Source organism: Cebidichthys violaceus, unplaced genomic scaffold, assembly GCF_023349555.1.
Source record: "Cebidichthys violaceus isolate CVI_PGR_0920_01 unplaced genomic scaffold, fCebVio1.0.p SCAF_16, whole genome shotgun sequence".
Taxonomy (NCBI): domain Eukaryota; kingdom Metazoa; phylum Chordata; class Actinopteri; order Perciformes; family Stichaeidae; genus Cebidichthys; species Cebidichthys violaceus.
In genome coordinates this window covers 5,337,238-5,358,366 of record NW_027176329.1, presented here as the reverse complement: position 1 = coordinate 5,358,366, position 21,129 = coordinate 5,337,238, and positions in this window count along the sequence as shown.

The window sequence follows — 21,129 nt, the reverse complement described above, 5'->3', positions numbered from 1 at the left end:
CCTGGAGCCCATCAGGCGCTTATTAGCATTATGGGCTCATCACACACACACACACACACACACACACACACACACACACACACACACACACACACACACACACACACACACTTACACACACAGCTCTTTTCTTCCACACTCCTTTCTCCCTCTCTAATGAAGGGCCCTTCAGCACTTGCATCAGCTCTGAGGAGGCAACAGATAAAGAGAGAGAGAGAGAGAGAGAGAGAGAGAGAGAGAGAGAGAGAGAGAGAGAGAGAGAGAGAGAGAGAGCGAGACAGACAGACAGACAGAGAGACAGAGAGGAGGAGTTGAAAGAAAGTAGCGGTAATTACTCAAGAGCGTAAAGTGGAGAGCGAGGAGCGGGCTGAGCCGAAGTGCGCATGGGAAGGAAGTGAAGTGGAGAAGAATAAGTGTGGTTTGTCGGTAGCTCCTTTTTTCCCCTTTCTCTTTCTTTCTTACCCAATCAGTCGTCACACTTTTTTTCTGTCTCTCGTCCATCCCTCCCTCCTCTGCTCTGCTCATTTACTTTGAGTGGCAGTGTGTGGGAGGTGAAGGCCAGCCGGTGGGTGAAGTATTTCATGCGATTGTCACATTGTCACACACACACACACACACACATGGAGAATGCAATAACAATACAAGAGAAAAAAAACCCATCTCCTCTTTCTGCTGTCACTCCTTTGCCTCCTCCACTTCCTCTCCTCCTTGCCCCTGTACATCACACTCCTACTAATCTCTCACTCCTCTGCTCTGTGTGGATCCTTCATCCTCCTCAGTTTTGTAACTATCACCTCCTACTTCATTTTGGCCTACGCCTCTCATCTTCTCCTCCTCTGCACCTCACTTCCTCCTCTCCTCAGCAGTTCTCCTCCTGCGTGCCCCTTATGATGCTTTGTTAACACCTTCACCACAAAACCTCTGACAAGAAATGTACAGGTGTGTGTGTGTGTGTGTGTGTGTGTGTGTGTTATGTTTATGATTGATTCACTTGTTGATTATAGATTAAAAAAATAGTTTTGAAATTGTTTGCTCCTTTTTAGCTAGATGAGAAGATTGATGCCCCTCGGCCTGTTTGTCTCCTCAATTTAAGGCGACAGCTGCTGCGTCTGTTTAGCTTAGCTTAGCTTAGCACAAAGACTGGAAGCAGAGGGAAACAGCTAGCCTGGCTCTGTCCACGGGTAATAAAATACTCCTACCAGCTCACTAATTTAACAAGTTATTTGTCATTTCCTAATATGTTGTTGTTTTCCCCCCATTTCCAGTCTTTGTGCTAAGCTAAGCTAAAGCTGAGCTAACTTCCCTTTTAAACGTTTAAAGAAGAACTTGCATCTTAAAAATGTTTGTTTTTTTTGTCGGACAAACAGTTTAAAACCCAAAGATTTTCAGTTCACCATCAGACTACAAGCAAATATTCACACCTGAGAAGTGGAATTTTACCTTTTGAAAATGAAAATCAACTCAAAAATGAATCGCAGAAGACACATTGACATATCACAGTATGAACAGTACATGTAAATAACACATTAATAATGGCTGCATTCCATTTAGCTGCTTCAGCTTCAGGGTATTGTGCATAATGGGACACTTGAATAGAACAGAGCTATTGTAACTGTTACTTGTAACTCGTGTTATTTCCGACATTACAACATTCAAAATGTCTGCTGTGAAAAGGAACTAATTCATTCAGCTCCACATTTGTGAGGTTGTCACTTTTCTCCTCTCTCTGCTCTGCTGCTGACCTTTTGCTCCACCTGAGGACACGTCGGGACAAACACCTCGAGGAAGTGACGTGTGAACGATCCCGTCGTGTCCGGTCTGCCGCTCAGCATGACGACATCCGTTTGTTTCAACTCCACCAAGAAACTTGCATCCACCAGGCTTTAGGAAACCTTTTCTATGTCCAACGAACCCGAAGAGGAGCAAGGACTCACTAAGATATTTGTACCCGTCTGCTCTGCAACTGAAAGACTAGCAAAAGTGCAAATGTCTCGTTTCGTTCTGCAGCCACAGATACGTGCAGCTGTGTAGGTGGGGAGATGCCACTGTGAGGCGAGAATTATATATAAGCCAAAATACATCTTCCCACCAAACCTGCATTCAAAAAACAGTAGTTTATAAGAAAATAAAGTGTTGATTCTTTAATGTTCATTGCTTTATGTCTAAAGACTCTTTAGTCTGATTCGGTATAAAGTGGCTGGTTAAACGCTTTTTCTTTAGCATGACGTTCCAGACTGGTTTAAAATGATTGGACTTGAAAGAGTAATTAACATCAACATTCACTAATATAGGCTCTCTGGATGATAATGATAAAGCTATGTAGTCACCCTTTATAGCAAACGGGGGGAAATGTGTCTGCCTACTGGAACAATATCTTGCTTTGTGTATTTTGCACTTTTGGATTTGTCTCATGTATAATATATGAGCCGCTGTCAAATATCTAAAAAAAGAAATAAAAAAAAAATGTTGCAGAAAGTATTCCTGGAAGACGAATCAGCTCCAAAAACAACAAAACACAGATTTGGAGAAAGACAAAGTCATCCTTAGTGTGATGATGGTGGGAATATTGTGCTAAATAACTTCCGTTCAAGTCCCTATTTTTTGAGGCCAATTCCTTCACTCACAACACGACAACTTGAAGTCGAGCTGTGTCCTCGCTGGCCGCTTGAAAAGTGGAAATAATATCTTGTTGATGCAACAGGAGGGTCGGCGAGCAGACTGTGATGCAGACACCCGGCCGCATGCGAAAGCAACGGCAACAAAAGCTCAGCGGGAGACCTGAAGGCCACATACGTGTGAATTGGTGGGCTGATTGGGACTAACAAATCACCATCGGTTCATTACTAAGGTGGTAATGCCCCTCATCAGCAAACAGGACTTATGAATGAGGATGTTCTTAATTAAAAACGTGTGACCGGTGGGGTTTTGGTGATTAACCATTATTTTGGTTTGAGTGCTGTTGTTCATTAAACGGATCATTAACTTAACCCAATATCAATGGGCTGCTTTGACACAGTTTCACTATTCTTTTTATGTCATTGATGGGTTATTTACCCAAACTAAGTTTACGTTTTTTTTGTTTTTTTTTTACAAAAGTACGTGTAAATGCCATTTTAAATGGAGGTTGAGTGGATTATAGCATTTCACAACCATACCTTATTTTAGTAACAGTAACATAAAAACATAACCCCAACTACAACCCATTGTTGTGAGTGTTTTTCTACCATGGGTACGTCATGGTAAAGTAAAGCCTTATTACGTTGACCCAAATTCTGTTGATTTTGACCCTGTGCTTTTTATGTGTTTGGGGAAAAAAACACTGAAATGTACCTTTACTTTGTTTGTTTTTTGGGGTTCAGTCCCATTAACAAGGTCCCAAATAGAGCTACGGTCACGTCTTTGTGTTTTCTTCTTCTATAGGTTAAGTGTTTTCTATTCGAGGAAATCTGCCGTGTTTTTAAAATGGTAAAATAGGCCCGAGGGGGCAAATGGTGCAAACCGAGCCACACCTCAGAGCGAGCGGCGCTCGGTCTCGACAACAAAACTGTAATGGGAGAGGCCTTTTCACACCGGCCCATCTGTATGCATAAGAAAACACTCTCTCTCTCACACACACACACACACACACACACACAGCAGTTGAGTCAAAACGAGGTCGCTCGTGTGTTCGTGACAGCAGAACACGCTCGAGTGGCCGGAGGGGAAAGTTTCTGCCTGTTTCAGAGTGATGAAGACATTTTCCATGTTGTGTTCCTCTGCTCTGCACCATGAGCTTATGTTTGTGGAATAAGGAGGCCCTTGTGTGTGTGTTTCTGTCTGTCTGTCTGTCTGTCTGCCCACTGGCTGGTCAGGTGATGTCTGTCTGTCTGTCTGTCTGTCTGTCTGTCTGTCTCGCTGCTGCTCTTGTCTGACACACAAAGCAGCGGGACACGTACAGAGAAGATAGAAAAACGGTGGGAAGAGACACGTGGAGAGTTTTTTTAAAAGAAGGGAAAGACAGAGGTCAGGAGAGGAGAGCTGAGGAGAATCTACCGGGGATCAGTAGAGGGGGAGGGGGAGAGAAAGAAAGAAAGAGAGTGAGTGAGAGAGAGAGAGAGAGAGAGAGAGAGAGAGAGAGAGAGTGAATGGGCCCTTTGTGATCAAAAGGCTTGTTTATTTTCTTGGCGCTTGAACTCCTCAGGAGCCACATTGGGCCTGTCTGCCCTGTCTAGCTCCCGTCCTCGTCACCCTCCCCGACATCCCAGCGACGGGCCCTGAATCACGAAGAGGAGCCGGGTCACTTCAGAACCAACACAAGCAGCTTTAAAACATGGGACGTGGAATTTGAAGCGGTTTGAAACTGGAAGACGGCTTCCTGGGCGCTTGAACAGAGTCACAATAAGATAAATTGAGTGCTTTTTACGTGTGACTCTGACTCATACTATTGTATTTGACCTTTTTCCGGAGGCAGTAAGTATTGTAATACAGTTTAAGGGTATTTGCGGTATTTCCATTTTATACCGTTCAATACTTCCACACAATTTTAGCAAAATTCTGCTGAATGCGTCAATAACAATAAATCAAAAATTTAAAAAATGTCAGTGGGCAGGATCCCTGCAGATACAGACACTGTTTTATGATATTTTATTATCTAAACATTGTTTTTTAGGAATGTCCAACTCATTGTGCCTTTGAGCAAAAGCAACAATATCTCACAGCAAAAGTCCTGCATTCAAAAAGTATAAAAATATAAACAAAAAGCACTTGAACTGAACAGAAGTAATAGTACTTAGAATGGCGCCTCTTATTGTAATGCTACCCCATTATATACTGTGATGGGATTATTATTATAATGACGTTACTATTATCGTTGTAGATGATTAAGGTGGAGATAATTTGAACTGCACACTATTTGGTAGTTCAAACCTTAAAGGAGCAGTGCGTGGTGAATAGCCCTCCTCCCGCCCCTCCCTTCACAAGTGCGTGTTTGGAGAACTACGGTGGCCTTCAGGTAATGTGAAAGGCTCTCTCCGGAGCCAGTGTTGGGTTTGTCCGTTCTGGGTTACCGTAGAAACATGGCGGTGCAAAATGTCGGGACTCCGTGAAGATGACTTGCTCCCTATATAGATATGAAGAACTCATTCTAAGCTAACATAAACACAATGATTCTTAGTTTCAGGTGATTATTCATGAATGAAAACAGTTATGACTATTATATTCCATCTCTGCAAATAAATCCCACTAAATACTACACACTGCTCCTTTAACAATAGATACATTTTAGTCACTCTTATAAGCTTTTCTGTGTTTCAGTCTGAAACGTAACTAAAGCTGTCAAGTAAATGCAGCAGAGTAAAACGTATGAAGTAGTTTAAAGTGGAAATACTTAAGCAAAGCACAGTACTTAAGTAAATGTACTTAGCTACATTCCACCACTTCAGACACTTAAATGCTTGATAATAATAATAAGTAAGGAAAAAATAAATAGGATTTAAGTTGTCCTCTGGTCTCCTCTAGAGCTCAAAAGTGAAAAACTCCCACATCACACTTCATCATAATGCATTACATTATATTACCGTCACATGCAGTAGGGGATTTTGCATCAACCAGACGCAGTTGCAGAGTATGCAGTCAGTCCTACTCGGACACAAACACTCTCTGTTCCCTTCTCCCCCTCTGCCCCCCCCCCCCCCCCCCCCCCCCTCTCCTTCTCTCTCTCCTGCTCTCCTCCAGCTGGTATTCACACACGTGTAATGGGATTAACACGCTCCTGCGCCGGGGAGGAGAGAGAAACGGGAGGAAAGAGGGGAGGATGAGGCCATGGAAGAAATGGGGGAGGAGGGGGAGAGGGGCAAGTAGGGGAAGGTTGAGGGGGGAGGAAAGAGCGGGGTTCCTGAAAAGGAAAACAAATGTGTAGAGGAAAGAAAGAGGGGCGGCAGAGCTCTTTCCATTAGCTTGTTATTAGGCTCTGGGAGGTCACGGGGGACATTCTGGGCTCATTTGAATGTCGGGGAGGAGGACAGCCCCGAGCAGCTCCATCTGCATACAGTCAGACCAAGAAGAGTCTGAATAACGGCCTGCAGCTATCTATAAATAGCCACCTCAAAAGCTGTCAATGGTCCTGTGTTGATCACTATCAGTTTATTAGAGTAAAACTTGAGCAAGCAGAAGACCAATCAGTGAGGATCAATGTGTAAATTAGAATGTGAGAATGCAAGAGGAAGATTTGTAAGAAAGCACCCGATGAGAGGATGTACGTACAGAGTGGTGTTATGAATATTATGAATACAAACGTTATTATAGTTGACTGAGGAGCAGACATCGACTTTCAACGCTTACTTGGTTAAGTTTAGACAACAGAACTACTTAGGTTTAGATCGTCGTTTGGGTTAAAATAACGAAGTGCCGTTACTCAACAAATAAGTCAACGTGGATTTGTCGTATCACACGCAGCAACAGCGCTCTCCTGGTTAAATAAAACCACATTTTGTTTGTCTTTTTTAGTTTTATTTATTGTATTTTTATTTTAGTTATTGTCCTTTTCTGCTTTGGGCTTCATGGCTCTGCTATGACTTGCTGACATTCCTATATTTTGTCAGTCTGTATATATTATTTTGATGTGTGTGTTTTTGTTTGAGCTACTTTGATCCTGTCTCATATCTCTCTACTCACCATCAAGTTCAAATGAGCAGATCACAAAACCTGGGCAAGTAAAACCAAAACTACCTGCATGGCCAGACGCCAATGACTTCTTTGTAATATGGGTGACTTAAAGCAAATTATTGACCCTCTGTCTGCACTGAGCTGGTGTTTTTGATACCTGAAAATGGCCGACCGGAATGGATTCTTCTGCAAAGCCTGCTGTTTTTGTGTGGACGAGGAAAACAGAGCTTTTGGAAAATGACTGTGTAAGTCAGAGATCACTCATCATAGTCGATAATGTTGTCGTTAAGCCGTATTAATGATCCCAGAGAGCAGGAGGGGACAGAACGATGTCCCTCTCCTGAACACATGTTGGACAGAAAAAGGACAAAGAGATTTGTCCATTTTCCTAGTGTGTGACAGTGTGGTGGGAGATCTTTACCAAAACGGTTTCAAAAGGCTTCAGAATCTGTCCTACTCGCTCAGAATGATTACCACTTGAATATGTCTTTTGCTCCTTGATCCGCAGATCATCGCTCTGCATAAGGAGCCGCGTGAAAACAACTCTCGCCACATGGCCAAGCGGTGGGAACGTGGAACAAAAGCGAGCATTTGATTAGTCAGCTCTTCTGCAGAGAGACGACAGCGTCCCATTAAATAGAGGTTTAATGTGGAGAGAGATAGAGTTGAGTCCCTGGAGAGGAAGACAGACTGCAGGGAGGATTGTGAGGGTTATATTTGACCTCTATTTGCAGCCAAGTCTGTACTGGAGAGAAGAAGAAGAAGAAGAAGAAACAGAAGAGGCAGAAGTAGAAGAGGAAGAACATGAGCAAGGGAGCCCAGAGAGGCCGAGAACACAACCGAGAGGAATCGGTGAGTGAAACAGAGAAGTGTGAGTTGGCAAGAAAGGGGAGAGGAGAAGGGGAGGTGTGAGGGAGTGGGGGGAAATTACAGAATGGAGCAGCCAGCACAGTCAGTCAGTCAGACTGGAGGTATGTGTGGAACGGTGTCAGTCTATATAGAGCTCGGTGTGTATGTGTTAACAGCCTCCTCCGTCTATCTCTGGAGGAACTCCCTCTTCCTATTCCTATTGGCACCATGCAGCCGCTTCCTCCCATAATACACTCCCCCGAATACCCAGACCGCTCCGTCAACTCAGTCAACATAGCAACACAGCGCCTGTGGCCTGTATGTCGGAGGACATCATCAGTCGCGGTTCCTCCAGCCTAACGTTATGAGGGCCCGATCGCACCGAGACGCGGCCGCTGCAGGCGGGCGAGCTTCAAAAAACGCCGCGGTGAAGCACATCGGGCAAAAACGGCGAAATGGAAAAATGTGCTCGCTCACTGTAGCCTACATGAAACTATCACAACATCAGAAATGAATTCCCTCTGACAGCCCAACAGCTAGCTAGCTAGCTGAGAGTATTTACTGTTTTGTGGGGTGACCGTGGCTAAGTGGAGAGCAGGGCCACCTTTCAATCAGAGAGTCGGAGGTTCGATACCCGGCTCCTGCTCCGCTAGTCCGTTCTGGGCTTCTGTAGAAACATGACGGTGCAACATGGTGGACTCCCTATGTAGATATGAAGGACTCATTCTAAGCTAATGAAAAACTTGAAGACATAATTATGAATATTATTGTCCATTTCTGCTAATAGGTTCCCCTAAATGCTACACACTGGCCCTTTAAATGATCTCCTACATTTCCCAGGGTTACTTACAAGCGGGTTATGTGGCGAATGAATACTGTTTAAATAAAGCTGGTTAGATTGTTAACGCTATGCTTATTTAAAGCTGCAGCGTTCTATTTTTGGCCACTAGGAGTCAGAAAAAGTCCCTCTTAAACATTCCGCCGACATGTAGCTGTGTTGGTACCTCATGTTTTTGTTTCCTCCTGATGAATGTAATTCCAACACTCACCGGCCTCTTAGCTCACTGACGTCTAGGTTCTGGGTCCACATCGACCTTTATTCAACTGCACTACTGGTCCAGCATTAAACTGCTGACAGAATTAGCGACTAACTGGTGAACAAAGTTTTATATATTTACTAGTTTTGTGTATTCTGCTTTTGTTTTGTCTGTTATCACTTTAATGTTGTTGCTTTGATAGTTTGTATCAAGTGTAGGACCCCCCCCCCCCCCCCCCCCCCCCCCTTTTTAGTAAGATCTCTGTGATGTTGGTCTTCAGCTGCTGACCAACTGTGTTTGTTGTTCTGTGCTGGACAGGGAGCCTATGTGGGTTTATCAGATTTGTTTCTTTCAAAAACGAATTAGATTAATTCCTTCAGAGCAGAATATTTGACTTTCAACCCTATTTTCCCATGTTTTTGTGTCTAAGTGACTAATGGAGACAACACTTTGTGAAACTGTTCCAGCATTGAAGGAGATGCTGCAGCCGGCAGACGATAAACAGGCTCCTGTGTAACACTGACAGGCTCAGACTGTTATTAGAAGTGTCTGACAACATCACGGAGAGAAGCAGAGACAAATGGGTCTTATTCTGAATTCTCACATTGCGTCCATATTGTGGAAATCAGCTAAACATTCTCCATTGGTCACTTAGACACAAAAAAAACATGGGAAAATAGGGTTAAAAAAAAAATACCAAAGCTTCCCTTTAAATTCATCAGATTAACAAAAGTATCTCCTCAACAAAGACAATTGTCAGATCAAAAGTTTCTGCACCTCTCCCATCAGATATAGATATTCTATGTTCATACCAGCATTCAAATAGTTTTCCTTACAATTCCTTTTTTTTATAAAGTCAACTTTTTTATCTGCTACAAATCCCCCAAATACTACCGTGTTACTGATTATATAAAGTGCTTTACAGGTGGCTGACAAACTAATAAGACTAACAGTAGAAATAAGCACACAGTGAGTAACCAATGCACATACAAAATGGAGACGTAGGATTGAACTGATAATAAAACCAAGAGACAAGTGTTATGAGTATAAACAGTGTAGAAATAAGAATATGCCACAGAGTAACATACATCTCTGGTAAATGCTTCCTCTTCAGGATGCTTAGTCTACGTTCATACTGACTGTAAATCACTCCCAGCAAACTGAATTAGAGGCCAAATTGGACTGAGTAGTGATAGTGATGCTAACAGGCCAGTCGCCTCCCACAATCTCACAGTGCCTCATTCATACGTTTTTTACAGTCTGTTGACGGCAGAGACAGAAAAGTATGTCAAAGTCGGCAGCAGCCGGCTCAGAGATGGGCCAATGAAAATACTAACGAGGTGCTCAGGTTTTGGTTCACTGCTGCTGTGAAAGTCTGCGGCTTGGATGCAAAGCCTCCTACTTTTTTACCATCTCCTTCATTTATCTCCTCGCTTCCTTTTCCCGCATCATCCTCTCCTTTTCTCCCTCTTGGTTCTGTTCTTCGTCACACCGTCCTCTTCTCCGGTTCTGTTTTCTATTAGACACGACTCGCTGAGAAGAAAACTGATCGGAGATTGAGCAGCCTTCTTCCTCCTCATCCTCCCTGTTTTTATTGTTTGAATATAATGTATATATTGGGACTGACATGTATAGTCTACCGTCTTGTCTTCAGGCATGCGAGGCCCCTGTGGTACGTCGACACCTGCGTGCCTCAGAGACGACTTATCGTCGCTGTACTGGTGGATTAAGGTGACTCTGACTGCTTTTTCTTTTAGCTTTTCTAAGTGTTTAGTTGGCCGGTTCCACAGCCAGGACATTTCTGTCCCACTGAACCTGAAGTAAAAACTTAAAAAACTGCCTCACATAGAAGGTTTTTGGCTGCTTAGCTTTCCCTTCTGCTCAAAGATGGAAAAAAAAACCTATCCTTTCCTAGTTATTTGAATTATTGTCTTTTACGCTTGGATATATTTGTGATTCATGGTTTTGGCTCTTTGCTGTCCACAGTTTCTAACGCTGAGTGGTTTGTGGTTTAGACTCCTGCTTAAAGACTTTGACTGACAGACAAGTCAGCTGTCGATGTGACCAAGTGTTTGACCTTTTTAGATACGAGACGCCACCCTCTACCCACGGGGGCGATCCTGCCGCCTACAATTATGATGATTTCTTCCACTGTTTTGCATTTCTGTCGGGGAGAGTGTTGGCTAAACGATGTCTCCAGTATTAAATATCAAATGCTGGGTTGGGGCCGGGTGGAGCGCGGTGGGCTTGGCTGCACACAGTTAACGCTCGGATGGTTTTGGATTGAGCCGGAGTGTGTCTGAGTCGGGTTGAGATTGGCTGGCACTGTGTTTGTGCAGGTCTGGTCGGCCTGTAGGCCCAGAAATACGCAGAGAGTCCCGCTTCTCTTGGCTGCAGTCGAGAGCGCGATGGCAACAGACATCACACCAGGGCTGCGGTGATTAGCCAGCAAGACAACCCGCCATCCAGCCAGCCGGCCGCAAGCAGCCGGGCCACCTACCACACGCCACAGCTTTTGTTTCTATAGCTACAGAGGGACTGCCTGCATCACCGCGGTTACTGGGGGGGGGGGGGGGGGGGGGGGCGTTGTGTCTGGATAGGGGGAGACAGTCGAACGTCAGAGGCAGTTGTGGTGTTGCGTTGGCAAGCGTGTTCACATTTTAGGCGTGTAGCCGTGCGCTCTCATGCAGAGACATGTCGGCCGGTTCTCACCGAATCCTTCCATCCTGACAGTCAGGAGGGGAAACCCCGATCACACAGATAGTCTGGAGAGACGGTTTACCGGGTTTCCACATACATAGAGAACTTCTGACACGTTGAAAGGGCCAGTGTGTAGCATTTATGGGGAATCTAATAGCAGAAATGTTATATAATATTCATAACTATGTTTTTATTAGTGTAAAATCACCTGAAACTAAGAATCATTGTGTTTTCGTTAGCTTAGAATGAGCCCTTCACGTCTACATAGGGAGCGGGTCCTCTTCCACGGAGTCCACCATGTTGCACTGCCGTGTTTCTACAGAAGCCCAGAACAGACAAACTAAACACTGGCTCCAGACGTAGTGTTTCTACGTTACCTGGAGGCCACCGCAGTTCTACGACGACTTGTGAAACCGTGTTTCCGCCGGCCGCTGTCTGACCTCCGTTGCTCTTAAAGTAGTCATATTATGGTTTGGAAGGCCTCTGAGGAGGTGAACGCCGTTACACTGTTACACTCTGCGCTTCACATGCCGGAGTCATGAAAAGGAGGAGTGAGACGACTTTCAGTTGGTTGCAATCTGCAACAACGCCGCTAGATATCACTATATTCCACACACTGTCCCTTTAGCAAAACCAGATTGAAGTAACTAAATACATTTACTTAAGCACTGTACTTGTACAATTTGTTACCATTTACACCTCTACATGTCAGAGCAATATATGACATGTTTTACTGCACTACATTCATTTGAATCTGAAGTTGCATTTGAAATTAAGATTTTACATAAAAAAACATATGATAAGATTAAAACAAAATGACCTGCTGAAGATTAAATCAGTCAAACGATCTATTTTTGGGCTCCTTGTCACATTTCAGATGTCTATGAGTTTTAAGCAGTTCCACCAAAGACACATTTTACCTCTAAACTTCTGTGACAATTTGTTTTACAAAATGGTTAGAGAAAAGTCTAAATAATGAAAGCTTTGTGTGTCATCTCTCATTAAACATCTCACGACCCCTCAGATTCATCTGGTGACTCCTTGGAGGGGCCCGACCCCTCGTTTGGAAACCACTGGACTAAAAGTTCTAGTAAAAAAGAACCAGCTCCGCCTCGAGCAACTTCATCCATCATACCAATAATTAATAATGTCATATATGATTGGTCACGGGGTCATTTGTTCTACAGAAACCAGTACTTTTACTATTGATGCTAATATTGATATCTACATTTACTTAAACAGGATTTTGAATGCAGGGACTTACTTTTACTTGTAAGTCTTTATTGGTACATGTCCTGTACAGTAACAGATAGTTTAAGAGTATCCTTAAATACATATGAACTAAACAACTCATTAAGAGTGAGCTGTTTGCCCAGCAATTTCAATATGTACAGTATTCATAATGACTCAAACCAGTGAGACATGTTTGTCAACACAGCTTAACTGTTGAGACAGAATTTACATGTGAAATGCATCAAAACACGCCAACTGACTCTCCCATTTAGGAGCAGCTCATTTCCATTCATCATAACAGAGCCGCAGAGCAGATGGAATGACAAGTGTGTGTCTTTACCGACGGACCGCCTTCAGCTTATGAACACGTGCGTTTTTTTGTATTTCCTCATCTTTCGGATGAAGATGGAGCGTGATTTTGTCATTTCTGACTGAAACTAAATGAGAAGATGTGAAAACATCTACAGTTTTTAAATCCTGACATCAGAAAGCCTGTTTGTCTAAACCTCAGCATCGTCATGTAGTTCTGAAGTATGAAGTATTTTTTTATGTACATCAGAATTTTTACTCCAAGTCTTAAATGAGACAGTAAAGAGAAACGCGTCCCTTCACTCATAACGCAGATACTACGTACTCACATTGACAGGCAATGGAAAGGTTTGGAGAAGAGTTCATATAAATTATTATAAATTAAAACCACATTAAATGATATATTCACAGAGACAAAATAAATATGATCAGTGCTTCATTTCTAGATGATCTCCAGTCTGAAAGGACAAAGTGAGCTGTTCTCACTCTTCTGTCTACGTGATCCTTTTACAGTGAACAGGCGCCATCTAGTGGTCACAACTGCAACTCAGCAATGTTAATGTCTTTAAAAAAACAAAAACATGACAACCACTCTAGTGTAAAGCAGAGGCCATTAGTTATGTTTCTCTCCTATATTGTAGGACAATACTTTTTAAAAGAGGGTTAAATATTAAATAAAAATATTAAGTATAAGTATTTTGTCTATTGTTGGAAAGATAATCCACTTCTGTATGAATGTGGTTTATTGAATTGTACCATATATAAAATACATTTAATTTAAAAAAAATATGTAATATTAGAAAAACACAAATTGTAATATAGTACTATTTCTGGCATCATTTTTTTTTTTAAATGTTGTTGCTTCTTTTCAAATAGTGTGTTTACTGCTGCTGAAACAGATATCCTGTGAAACTTGGTATATACATCTTTTAAATGTTTTTTTAAGATCAAACACATGGCAGCTAAAGAGTTTTTTTGGCTCTTTTTCAAAATAAATCCCTGAGATCACAAAGCAGAGTAAGCAATTACAAAACTTTTGCTTTTTTCTTGCTGCTCTGTCATCTCCACACTGCTGTGTGTTACTACTGATTTCACGGCTGCCTCACACCTGGTATTTACATTTTTTTTCGGTTCCCAAAACATTTGGCTCGATCACATCTGGCACGCAGAGCGTGCAAAGGTGCAAACAGAGAGGACTGGTTCACGGAGACGGAGTCCGGGCTGCAGTGTGAGACGGAGTTTGTCTCCTTGCAGCGGGAGAAGTTACTCCTGAGGGACCTGTGGGTTACAACATGTTAGTTCCCAGAAGAGAGACTGGGACTGACTGGAAACACACACACACACACACACACACACACACACACACACACACACACACACACACACACACACACACACACACACACGGGGCCACCCAGATCTGAACCACCCAGCACCACTAGCAGCATCATTACTTCATGGGATCAGTTCATGGATGTCAGAACTACACATCATCAGTTTCACACAGAAGCCTCGTATCTGACTTTTATTTCACCACAGCTGGCAGAAGCAGCTGCCAGAACATATTTCACACGACTGGTGAAACATCTGAGGTTTAACGTGTTTGAGAAGAAAATACAGTGATATTAAAAACTCAAATGACAGCGTGGAGCCTTGATTTGAGGCCTCAGATGAAAGCGTGTGTGTTTTTCCAGGTTACCGGGTTACTGGTGAGAACCGGTGCCCGGTGGACCGATCCAGTGGGTTTGACTCGACGTGTCAGCGCCCAGTAATTTGTTGGACAGGGAACTGAGGGAGCTAATTTGCACCCTGCGGCTCTCGCTGTGTGTTAGTGTGTGGAGTTGGATGCACTCGGTGTGATTTACTGGAGATGGGAGGAGCCGCGGGGGGATTTTTGGGTTTGGCAGATGTGTGACTTCACAAAGCATGCAAACCACCCTGGATCCAATCTCATGAAAAAAAGAGCAAGGAGAAGAGGGAGCCGAGGGAGAGGAGGAAGCATATCGAAGGTGAGAAGAGGTTGTTTTTTGGGGGTTTAGGTTTCTCTCCCTGAACAACGCGGCGTGGAGGACCAGCGCTGCCAGGCAGAAAGAACTTGTGAATGTGTGCAGGGGCGCCGCTAGAAATCTTGGAGTTGAACAACACATTAAATATATAATCCCCGTCCCGCTCCAGGGCCGCCTGAATCATTCAGGGGGTTCCCTCCCAGAAGGGCCCCCCGAACGTGCGCAACTGCCAGAATGTAGAGCTAAGTGTGTTAAAACTCCTCCCGCCATGTCAGCAACTCTCGACAAACCCGAACTGTGAGAAACAGTGCAGGAAAAGGAAGGATGGGAGAGTCACTTCAAACTTCTACTACACTACACTTCAGACTGCATTCATCTATTCCTCTAAGTTACTTTGCAGATTCAGATTAATAAAACAAAATAGAAGCAAAAAACTAATTATGATGTATTGCTATAAATAAGAACGCTTCATTGATCCTCATAAGCTACCCAGCAGCTAGTAGCTGCAACAGTAAAGTGATGAACACATTAATCATTGTTCGTTCCCCGTGTGAAACAAGAAGTCAACGTTGGTTCATTTGTCACATAACGTACGTGCTTCAGTAAAGTACTTCACAATCTTTTTCTAAACATAACTAAGTGGTTTTGTTTCCTGTATAGGAAGTCTATTTTGAAAGCGTATGCTTGTAACAAGCAGGAATTGACACTTGTTGCTGGACTTTAGTGGGAAAACAAACTAAAAATGAGAAGTGACTTTTCATAAGATATCACACGAAATGTTGTACGAGGATACGCTGCATTAATGCAACAATAATTGTAATCCAGTTATATATTATATACACTTCTGAAATGGTTCATTCTGGATAATCTTGGATCTTGGAACTTAAAGTGTATTTTGAAGCTAATACTTTTGTACTTGAGCTTATAGCTTTTGAATGCAGGAGTTTTACTTGTAACAGAGTATTTAAGATGAAATAAGATAATCCTTATTAGTCCTGCAGTGGGGACATTTACAGGATTACAGCAGCATAGTGCAAACAAGAGACATAGTAAAAAATAATGTATCAAAAAGTATCATAAATAAGTAATAAGCAGTAAAGGATATTAACAAAGAAAATAAAAAATCCATAATAACTAAAATATAACTAACTAAAATCTAAAAATATGATATATACAGACAGAATAATTAGATGTACCGATTTTTGGTGTTGTGTCTACTGGGAGCACAGCTGGTTGTGCAGCCTGACTGCAGCAGGAAGGAAGGACCTGCGGTACCTCTCCTTCACACACCGGGGGGACACCCCAGCACACTGCTGGCCTTCTGGATGAGTTTGTTGGGTCTGTTCCTGTCAGCCGTTGAGATGCTGCCGTCCCAGCAGACCAGTCCATAGAAGATGGCTGATGCCACCACAGAGTCGAAGAAGGTCCTCAGGAGGGCTCCCTGCACTCCAAAAGACCTGAGTCTCCTCAGCAGATAGAGTCTGCTCTAACTCTTTTTGTAGAGTGCTTGTTTGTGATCAGTCCAGTCCAGTTTATTGTTCAAGTGAACACCCAGGTACTTATAAGATCTCACGATCTCAATGTCCATTCCCTGGATGTTCACTGGTACCGGAGGAGCGCGCTTACCCCGGCGGAAGTCCACCACCAGCTCCTTGGTTTTACCAGAGTTGATCTGGAGGCGGTTCTGCTGGCACCATCCTATGAAGTCCTGGTTCAGTTCCCTGTATTCCCTGTCATCATTGGCGGAAATGAGGCCGACTATTGCAGAGTCATCAGAGAACTTTTGCAGGTGGCAGTTTGCAGAGTCGTATTTGAAGTCCGAGGTGTAGATGGTGAAGAGGAATGGAGCTAGAACGGTTCCTTGTGGAGCCCCCGTGCTGCAGGACACCAGGTCGGACTCACACTCCCGTATCCGCACATACTGTGGACGGTTGGTGAGGTAGTCCGAGATCCATGCTGTGAGGTGGTGGTCCACCCCGGTCTGCTCCAGCTTGTCCCTCAGAAGCAAAGGCTGGATGGTGTTGAAGGCAGTGGAGGAATTTAAAAACATGACTCTCATCAACATGAGAGTTTCCAGCCTTTTCCAGGTGAGAAAGGCATCTGTGTAGCAGGTAGATGACAGCGTTATCCACCCCGATGCCAGGTTGGTAAGCAAACTGTAGTGGGTGCAAGAACCAGCCTCTCTAGCGTCTTCAACACTGATCGAATCTGTTAAAAAAACACTGTGGTGTTGCTACTTTTACTGAATCAAACTCTAACCCTGGAGCATGGTTTCAGAATGACATGGCCTGTTAAGTGTACTCTGAAATGAGAAAATGATGAAACTAGCATAAGTGATAGGTGAGACAGGAAAGCACCAAAACTCAGTTTGGTCTAGAATTGAACAACTGGGGATTTGAAATATAAAAGTACTTACACAGACCGGTTTCCACCTCACAGCGTCTCCATAAGGGTCAAAGGCTTCTGTCGGCGCTCCGTCGAGTGTCTGAAGAATGTTTCTTTTTTGTGGCTATTTCTTTTCATTGTGAAGAGCAGCTCAACATTCCTATTTATTGACTGCATGTGAAACAGTTTGAGTACTTGGCCTCTGAATTCTTTTTGTGTTTTGAGGACACAATATTTGATTATTCTGCTTTGATTATATTGAGTTAGACACATTTCATGCCAAAATCCAAGAAAAAATATTCACTCTTTCTGTGAGAATGTTATTGACTAGAGACATAATTTAAAGCAGCATTAAAAGGTTTTTTTTGGCTTGTGGGCAGCGGAAACACAAAACATCCTTTATCGTTTTTACCCCAAACCACAATGTGTGTTTATTAAAACTTCGAAGTTTCTAACTTTCTGTTCCTTATTGTGTTTTTACAGCAGCCTATATTCACTCTCGTTTTGTCTCTATTTTTGGTCTACAACTTATGAGAAAATGATCGTCTCTTTAGCTGCTGAATGCTCTATGTTCGGTTCAGTTCAATTCAATTGTGGAAGAAGTACTCAAATATTTTACTCAAAAGGAGCTATAACTGGAATTCAGAGTAAATGTATCGAGGGATGGCCTCCACATGGCTCTCAACATGGCGACGGCATAGCCGGTGGCTCACAGCTAACGTTGCTAACAGTGCTGAAAGAGTTAACAGTGTTACCTGAGTGGGGACCGGAGGGATGGTGCTCAGTTTGTGACGACGCCGTCGGTCGGGGCCATGGTCTGTTGAAACCTTGAGTTCGGAGTTTTGGCCGTCTCCATCTTGGATTTTTTTTGCCGTCTCCATCTTGGATTTTTTTTGCCCTCACCATCTTGGTTTTTTGCCAAGATGGCACTTAGTGAACGGAAGTGCCCATATTTGGACTGTGGAGGAGTGACGTAGAGACGTCGTATATGTCTCTGTAACGACCTGTCAATCACAAGGTAGCCCCGCCCTGAAGTATACCCTGCTTTATGGTCTATGTTACTCTAAATGGATCATAATTTACTAAATGAACATCATGCTGTATTGAAGAAGACTTGAAACTAGAGATTGAGACCATAAACTCATGTTTACAATGTTTACTGAGGGAATAAATCAAGAGAGAAGTAGAGTCATTTTAGACTAGACTTCTATACAACCAGAGGAGTCGCCCCCTGATGGACACTAGAGAGAATGCAGCTTTAAGACACTTCTGCATCGGCTTCACTATTCAGAATTGGATGTTGCCTCCTGGATGGAATGGTTTTATACAGAGTCAGCTGATAATTCTCTGTTGGTTTATCATAACGAATAACCCCTTTCACATTATGTAGTTATTTGTCATATAAACATATTGATTAATGCAGGTTTATTATAGATATCACTAGCAAATAACAGAAATACTAAATAGTACACATATATTTGTACCTTTTTGAAAAGGTCTGAGTTTATTTATTTTTTCAACTATGTAAAGCAACTACCTGCAAAACTTTATTCAAAACTCTGTGCACCCTTATATATTCATGCACTAGACATGTTGCATCATTTTTTTAGTTTATTCCGGGAGTCGTATTCTGCTTGCTGTTTGTTTTCTATCATATCACATCAAGACAACAAAGAAACAGGAGATGACTTTGGTCTAAATTCGCACTTTATTCCTAACACTTACAGGTTTGTTTTGTCCCCGTTTCCCTGGCCCCCAAAACAACAGGCACACAGATAGCGATGAGTTCAGGGACAGTAGGGAACAGATTCAAACTCAAACGTTTCCAACAGAATCAGGTTATAGAATCAACTCAGACAGAGAGAGCCTCCAGGTCAAAAAACAGCATATCGTAAGCATACTTCAAAACAGAAAAAAACTGACCCGAAAAACAGATACTAAAGCTTACAGAGCAGTGTTTGTTTCATCTTTTCTGTTCATCGCCACCATCATCATCACCATCATCATCATTAGGCTATATTAAAGAATACTTTTGGAGTTTACAGCCATCAGAAAAAAACATGGGAGTCGTACAATGCGGAGAAAAGAAGAAGAAAATCAAGGTGAGAAGATACAGTGGAGCTCTTTGGTTTTCACTATTGAGGTTTTTTCTTTAGCAGTAAAATCTATCTTTGCTGTCCTCTTAACCTTTGGATTTAAGCTGCATTGTAGAAAAAATAGAAAGGAAAACATTTCTTTTTATTCTTTTTCCTAAATAAATGAACGACAAAACGGGGCAAACAATATCGACTGAAGTTATTCTCTCTTTTTTTTCTTTTTTTTTTAACGTCATTTTACATTTTACATTTTATGTTCTCAAGGCCAAAGAAAGAAAAAAAAAGGTCTTTAATGAGTCACGGTGACTTGGAAAGTTGAACAGAGTAGTAAAATTAACATTCACAGCCACAGAAGAACTACAGTAGAAAACTGTCAAGGCCTGAAGTGCTCTTATTATCTGACAGTGTTTTTATATCAACGACAGGCGCTCGGATGCCTTTTATTTTAGCAGATACAGTCCCTAACAAGAATCCTGGATGTGTATTTACACGTGGAATGACAGTGAGTGTGTGTGTTGTTGTGTTTGTAGTGTAGCGTCTCACTGTGGTAGTTTTAACTTTGGTATCATTCTCTGTCCACCACAGTCGAGCCGGACTACACAGGCACACAGAGAGCTGCACTGCTGTCGGGGACAGGAAAAAAACAAAAAAACACAAATCGTAAAAATATAAATTTGTATTTTTTTTTTAGGTTTACTTTGACATCTGCGCAGTTTTTAAGCTCTGCAGTGGATTTTTATTTTTTTAACAGCCCATGGGTAAATTAGTGTTTTAAGTAAAAACATGGGAGTTCAAATGTTTTCCTCCGACAGCAGTGATGAATACACACACACACCTTCCTCTCTACAAAACACAGCCACCAGGACGTGGTGGTGTATTCTGTGGGTTAAAGCCATAAGAACTGAAAATCTTTGTTTCTCCATAGTCAAGCCCACTGGGGCCAGTTTCACATCCCTCGCTCCTGAGTTCAGACAGGTCACGTCTCTTTTTTTCATTTTTTTCATTTTTTTATGTCATTAAAGCTTGAATGTCTATTTGGTTTTTTTTTCATCAGAGTATCAGAGGTATGAGTTAAAAACCCCTTCGTCCCTGACGAAGGGACGAAGGGGAATCAGAAAGCTTTTTAGAGAGCAGAGGAGGAGACGTGAACGGAGGAAATTCACTCAACGGGACAGATTTTGAACCAAAGCAAGGGGCGAACATTGAGAGAAGCTGCTAGTATTCTAACGTCAGTTTAGTTTACTTCCTAACGACTGACAGGACACCAGGCTCGCTATGTGAAATGTCCTGAAGCAGCAGGACCGGGTTGCACGAGCTGTTCGTAAAATCCACCCCAAAAGTGTGTTTAAGTTCTTACAAACTAATCTCTAAGTTTTAGACATGTGATGAATAAATCAGGTTGCACCACAAAAATGATAAATGTCTTAGTGATGAAGACTTTAGGAATGAAGACTTTGTTCGTGAGGAAACATTTGTAGCGCCATCTCATCGTGCAACTGTTAGCATCACAAGCTGTCTTATCTACTTGTTGTGATTTTGTGTTATTGCATAAGCAAAGACATTTTTTGTAGTATTTATACTCAATCATGCTAACCAATGCTATAGAGCTAGCCATTCAGTCTGACATAGCGTTTTGTAACAAGATGTAGCTCTATTGTTTTCTTTGTGAAATGTGATTTAAAATCTTCCAGTTTACATTCTCTAAGTGTGAGGTCTTTTGCTCTTTTACTTGTCTATACAGGTTAGCAAGCTAACGTTAGCTTTGTCAGTTAGTTTTGTTAGCTATGTTAACAGCTACCCCTGGAAGCTACTAGGTGTAGATATTCATGACGAGTTTCATTTAAGCTGTGCGAGTTCCCAGTCGAAAGATTT